The following is a 7,551-nucleotide window of genomic DNA, read 5'->3' on the forward strand; positions in this document are numbered from 1 at the left end:
ACTGACAAGCGGTCTACCAGTAGGCCTGGGTGGAACATACGACTGAGCTGGGGAAGGCACCACATAGGATGGCCTCGATGCATATCCGGAAGGAAGAGCGGAGTTTGGAACCCAAATCCGGCGCTTCTGGGAACTAGAGCCAGAGGAAGATCCCAAATCACGGATGTGCTTACGAGACTCCTCGTAAGTGAGCTGAGCTGTCTCTGCATTGATGGCCTTATTCACAAGGGCTTGGAATGTATCACAATGATGTAGGTGGAGATCACGACGCAACTTGGGGTTGAGACCCTGCCGGAACCTAGCCTGCTTCTTGGCGTCCGTGGACACCTCTTCTATGGCATAGCGGGCAAGGTTCTCGAACTCTCTGCTATAAGCATCAACAGCCATCTTACTCTGGGTAAGACTACAGAACTCTTCTCTCTTGCGATCAATGAGGGCCTGGGGAATGTGATGCTCGCGAAAAGCCTCAGTGAAATCCCTCCAAGTAGGAATCTGGCTAGCTGGAAGCATAGCCTCATAGTTCTGCCACCAAAGACTAGCAGGACCTTCCAGGTGGTATGTGGCATAGGTGACCTTGTCATCTTCAGCTACGCTCGCGGAACGCAGCTTATGAGTGATGCTACGGAGCCAGTCATCTGCATCGAGTGGCTCGATGGAATGATGAAAGGTAGGTGGGTGCAAGCGAATGAAGTCATGAATGGTCGCAGACTTATTGGACTGAGGTGCGGTGTTCTCCTCGATACGTGCCAACAAACGGTTAGACTCACGCTTGTTCCTCTCCATCTCTAGCATGAACTCTGTCAACGAAGGCTGGTCGGGAGGATCCTCATCCCTACCATCTCCGTGGTTCTGGCTATGAGCAACGGAACTTCGCTTAGCTGATGACATCCTGAGAAACGAACCAAGGACGGAGTCAGCATCAACTATCGACTGTAGAATGTAGGACAAGGAATTAGTATCTCTCGAACTCCTAGGGAAATTCTGGCAGCATAACGGCAGTAAAATGCTCAGAATGAGACATCCTACTAAAAATGGGGCAATAACATACTCATCATCATTACTCAAGGTTCTGAGATCATACTAAACAGACTACACCGGAAATACCCAAAACTGGGGTATGACTCTGATCAACCAATCCTATGGGACTACGGAGTAGTAACACGTGATCCTGATAGACGGAAGAGAAAGCCTAGTTCCTTAACCCCGAAGAAAGGATAGGATGACTCAGATCAGAAGGCCATGAGGTATAAGGAGTAAAAAGAGCCTTACGTTCCAACCCACAATCAATTCCCTTACATAACTAAAGATTTTCTAGACTCAACTTCGACCAGTTTGGCTTGGTAATCCTACAGGCAGTCAGGCTCTGATACCAGCGCTGTCAGGACCCCGACTCGATGCCACATAGGTCTAGCATGTAACACCTCATATCACTCTGCGGCCTCACGCACGGTATCCCCACGGGTGTCGCCTTACCTTTGCCTGGGACCGTTTGCGCCTTTTGGCACACGTATATGATGGTGTCGCTGGCATCCATATGACAAAGAGCCCATGCTGACATGGCTAGTCATAAACCCAAAGTGGCACTAACTTACAGGGACAGGCATCCATGACCCAGCATCGAACGTGTCGGTCATCAGCGAGTGAATCCAGGCTGTAGCACTGGGCTAACAGGACTCCGGTGAACCGGGCTGTAGCAGGCTAACAGGACTCTGGTATTCATCGCGTGACATTTCCCCGAAGGGACAGACACAGGATCGAAGAAGGACACATGCCAGCCAGCCTAAGTGTTCCGGAGCAGTAGCAAGCTACCAGGGCTCAGTGGAAGCACTAGGAGACATTTCCCGGTAAGAAAGACTACTAAGGATAAACAACTAGATAGTCAGATCCCACACATAGCAATACACATTACACGTACGCATAACATGCAAGTATGTGCTGTACAACATGGCATCTCAGCATAACTCAACAACTCAAATAGATAAAGGCTCAGAAGAGCCATCATAGCAATTATTGCAAACAGGGGTCACAAGACCCATCATACAGAGCATACAAGCAACAAGCGGAAGCATTACATGTCTGGGTACAGACATCTACAAATGAAAAAGGCTGAAGAGCCTGACTATCTACAACATCCGATCAAGATCGTAGCTGAGGTACTAGCTACTAGTCGAAGTCCACGAGAACACTAGTAAGACCGAAGTCTCCGCTGCAAAAACATAAATGAAGCCACATGAGTATAAAGGTACTCAGCAAGACTTACAACAGATCCTAGCATACATGCATTTGTATCAAGAGGGTACTGTGGGGTTTAGTTGCAGCAAGCCAGCTTTGACTCTGTGGCTATCCTGTTCTACGACTACCAGAAACTCTTGAGGTGAGACAACGTACACGAGTCCACTAATCACCACACAATACACTACTATGGATTCATCCCCGTCTCCCTACGAGAAGGCCATCCATAACACTCACACTTGTCTTGAGCATTTTAGAGTATCCACTTCAAGTTGTCTATGTACCATGTAAGCATCCAAGAAGTCCATAACCGCGGACCCGGCTATTCGAATAGATCATGTTAACCCTGCAGGGGTGTACTTCTTCACACACGCTCTCGCCACTTACCGCCATGTACACATCATGTATCTCGGCAACCTTCAAGCGGAAGCCTGGCGAGGGTGTCGGCCACGACCTGACTAACCACACAAGACTCTAATCCAGGTTTATCGCCTATTCGGGTTCCATCCGCAAGGAGATCCGGCCGGGGTGTCGCTCACGGCCCCAAACGATGTGTGCAGGGTTCCCGAGCCCACCATCCGGGTGCCACTCGGTACACCAGGCCACGTGTGCCTAGTCTGTCCCAAGCCCACCCTGCCGGGTGCCACTTGGTAGAAAAATAGCACAACCTACAAACACCAGAAACTAGTTGCGACTCCTGGACAGAGATCAAGTCGGTTAATAAGTCGAGAGGGCTTGGAGCGCCCGGAGCCCAATGTGTGGTAGTATCGAGTCATTGGACAACATACATAGAACTCAGTGCTTAAGGACGGTTCCAGTGAGATAACCCACCATGTACTCCTACATGGCCTCTCACCGCTACCTTTACCAAATCGTGTTCACCACTTCACTCTCAGCATCAGAACATATCGTAACACTCCAATTCATTCCCAATGAACCAGACCTGACACAACTCTAAGCAATAGCAGGCATAGCATGGTAGGAACACAACAGTGGCTTCAATCAACTCCTACACATGCTAGTGGGTTTCAACTATTTACTGTGGCAATGACAGGTCATGCAGAGGAATGGGTTCAACTACCGCAGCACAAAGTAGCAGATGAATCGTTGTTGTCCTAATGCAATAACTGAGAGCAGGAGCGAGAGAGTAGGATTGTATCGGAATGAACAAGGGGGTTTGCTTGCCTGGTAGATCAACAGAGGAGGCACTGCTTCACAGACAGGTACTCTGGAACAGCTCCGGAGCAGGACCTATCGAGAAGGAACGGTGCCGGAAATCAATACACAAACATATGCAATAATATGATGCATGAACATGGCATGAAGATGTGATGTTGTTTGAGCTAATGCAACTAGTAATCATTTGGTTTGAAGTCCATTTGAACCATAAGCTCAAATGCAATTCTAAATTAAGTCTCTTATATATGCCATAATGTGTTTTCTCATATTCAGCATGTATAAGTTGGTTTGTCATGCATGAAACTAGTACAGATGGAAAGATTGCATTTTTCTGATAATTTTTCATATATAAATTATTTTAATCTGAGCTACGGTTGAATTGATATGAATTTTTGAAGTTTAAATCAATTTCTGGAATTTCCTGATTTAATTTAATCCCAGAAATCATATTATTGCGCCAGCATGACGTCAGCACGACGTCAGCAGTCAACTGCGGCTGATGGGGTCAAACCTGACATGTGGGGTCCACACGTCAGTGACAGGGGGTTAAACAGGGGGTTAATTTAGTCCTAATTAAAGGTTAGTGGCGCTGGGGCCCACTGTCAGCCTCAGGGGGGTTAATTAAGCGGTGATTAGCACTAAGCTAATCACCTGACGGGCCGGGCCCACATGGCGGGGCGCAGGCGACGGGGCTCGCCGCCGGCGACCTCTGGACGCGGCGGAGTCCGTGCCACAGGCCACGGGGACGGCGTCTGAGAGCACCGGGGCGTAGCCCGGGCTCTCACGCATCTGGAGGGGCAGGTGGGAGGAGCTGGGGAGGCCGGAGCTCGCCGGAGCAAAGCTCGCGGCGGCGGCCGGAGCTCGGCTTCGAGCGGGAACGGGCTGCGGGGCACGGGGAGGCCACCTGAGGGGCTCGGCGGCACCCTCGTGGCACCGGGAGCACGCTAGGGTGCTTGGTTTGGGCGGAGGCGGGCCGAGACGACGACGGCGACATGGACGGCGGCGAGAAGCTTCGGCCGTGGTGGGGAACGGCGCTACGGCGCGGAAACGAGGGGGAGAAGAGAGGGGAACGGTGGCGGAGCTCACCGCGGACCCAGCGAAGGCGTCAGCGGGCTCGGGGACGTCCTGCGTGCGGCGAATCGACGGCGGTGGTGGTCGGAGCCCGAGGTGGAAGACGACGGCGACGGCGGCTCCACAGGGCGTCCGGCATCTTGTGGCTTGACGGGGAGCTTCAGGGCGAGGGGGCGGAGCTCCTGCACGTGTCGGGGAGGCGAGGGGAGGCCGATGGCGGCGGCTATGGCGAACGGCGGCGACCGATGCGTTCGGACACGGGAGAGAGAGAGTGAGGGAGAGGAGAGGAAGAATCGGGGGGGAGAGTGAGAGGGTACGGGGGGCGTGGCGACGCGCGGGATCGTCCAGAGCGACGAGGGGGGCGCCAGGAAAGCAGGGAGGCTGGTGGCGTGGCGCGGTGGCGCACGCGCGCGCCGGGCACGCTCCCCTCCCTCTGTCGAGGACGAAGACGACAGAGGAGGAGGCGGGCTGGGCCGCCTGCTGGCTGGGCCGGCCTGCTGCTGCTGGGCTGCAGAGGGAGGAGGCCCAGGTAAGTCTCCCTCTTTTATTTTTGTTTTCTATTTTTCTGACATTTGTTTTGATTTAATTAAAATATTAAATCATTTAATTACCTTATGCCAATTTTTGCAGGAGCTAACTATATTATCCCAGAGCTCCTTTATAAATGGCATAATTTTTGGACATATATTGATATATATAACTAATATATTTCCAATGCAAATACTTATGCATTAATTCCAAATGCCCAAAATAAATACCTATGAGCTCTTAAAAATATTGGTTTGATTTTTTATCTCTGTCCAATATTTTCAGAGAGCAACATGAGCATTTTCTTGGACCCTTTTGGAGAAATTTTTATTTGGGTCATTTCCAAAATGATTCAGAGGGTTCCACCAATCCTCATTTCAAATTTAAATGAAAATTTAAACATGATGCACAAATGACTAGCTAGTGTAGGTCATACCAGACTAGGGATGTGACAGAGACACCTCTCTGGTCAATAACCAATAGGAGGACCTGGATGCCCATATTGGCTCCTACATATTCTACGAAGATCTTTATCGGTCAGACCGCATAACAACATATGTTGTTCCCTTTGTCATCGGTATGTTACTTGCCCGAGATTCGATCGTCGGTATCTCAATAGCTAGTTTAATCTCGTTACCGGCAAGTCTCTTTACTCGATCAGTAATACATCATCCCGCAACTAACTCATTAGTTGCAATGCTTTCAAGGCTTATAGTTATATGCATTACTGAGTGGGCCCAGAGATACCTCTCCGACAATCAGAGTGACAAATCCTAATCTCGAAATATGCCAGCCCAACAAGTACCTTTGGAGACACCTGTAGAGCACCTTTATAATCACCCAGTTACGTTGTGACGTTTGGTGGCACACAAAGTGTTCCTCCGGTAAATGGGAGTTGCATAATCTCATAGTCATAGAAACATGAGTCATGAAGAAAGCAATAGGAACAAACTAAACGATCAAGTGCTAAGCTAACGGAATGGGTCAAGTCAATGACATCATTCTCATAATGATGTGATCCCGTTAATCAAATGACAACTCATGTCTATGGTTAGGAAACTTAACCATCTTTGATCAACGAGCTAGTCAAGTAGAGGCATACTAGTGACACTCTGTTTATCTATGTATTCACACATGTATTATGTTTCTGGCTAATACAATTCTAGCATGAATAATAAACATTTATCATGAAATAAGGAAATAAATAATAACTTTATTATTGCCTCTAGGGCATATTTCCTTCACTATCTACTCCCACCGGCATAACCCTCATTGGAAGGTAGGGTCATGCATAATGCAAGTATCAACAAGGAAGTAATAGAGGCAACCCATCAAGGTGGTTACCACCTCATCATGATTCCGTTGCAACAACAATATGGTGCTGTATGACATGCATAAAAAGGCTTTCTTAGACATGGTCAAAGGGCTGCTTGCCTAGTTCATCAGAGTCTTCAAGTCTTCTGGTTCATCTTCGAGTATTTCGTCTACTTCGTCAACTAATGTCGGAAACAATCATAGTAAGCAACACAACAAGGCAGAAAATAAAATTGCTCCAAAAATATTAATTTGACTTTTCAAGGACATCTCTGGTTATATGAAAAATAACCAGAGTGGTTTCATTGGGATTGGGTCAGTGGATATTCATGAACATTTCAATTTGATGGAATCAAGGAATTTGTGGATTTGCAAGAAGGGTACAGAATTATTATTTTGAAAAATGAGCAAAGGCACCCATTAAGCAAAGAATGATTTTAGAAGCATCTAGGATTTGGTTTCACTGGATTTGGAGTCAAAATGATTTTCCTATGAATTTGCAAAGTTGACAAATATGAAGAAATGGCTCATTATTTTGTGTGGTACAGAAAGTATTAAGAAAAATGTTCATAAACTAAGTTATGAACTTAGAAGCATCTAGGAATTTGAATCATGGCATTTGGATCAATTTTGAGCTCTCTGTGATTTTCTAAAGTTCATCACAGAAATAGGAAAAATAGGGTTTTTTGAAATATGCATGAAGAAAAGTTTCCTGGAAAAATGTGCAAACAACACCATGTGATAGATCATGAATTTATGAACTACTAAAAATTTGAATCATCAAATTTGGAGCTCTGTTGAATTATTTATAGATTTTTGAAGTTGACTGGAAAAAGAAAAAGGAAATAAGGCTTTAACCTTATCCTGCGCACGGGGCGACAGATAGACCGTGGATCGGTGAAAGGACATGCGGTGCCCCCATGTGTGGTTTTGGTAATTGATGACAATCTCTATGGACTAACGGTTGCCTTGAGTTATATTTGAAGGATTTGTCCATAGGATTGTCTTGAAGTCCATGTGTTGGTTTCAAGGAGTTTATGAGATGGCCAAAGTGCTTTTCAAGGAATTATCCAAAGATTGGTCATGTGTGAGTTGAGATGGCCAAAGTGCTTTTCCAGGAATTATCCGAAGATTAGTCATGTGTGAGTTGAGCTTATTGCAAGCATGTCTTGAAGAAGAAGATTGTGTGATCATTCGTGTTTACCTTCAAGACATCATCCAAATGAA

The sequence above is a fragment of the Triticum dicoccoides genome, chromosome 1A (assembly GCF_002162155.2).
Source record: "Triticum dicoccoides isolate Atlit2015 ecotype Zavitan chromosome 1A, WEW_v2.0, whole genome shotgun sequence".
NCBI classification, from domain to species: Eukaryota; Viridiplantae; Streptophyta; class Magnoliopsida; order Poales; family Poaceae; genus Triticum; species Triticum dicoccoides.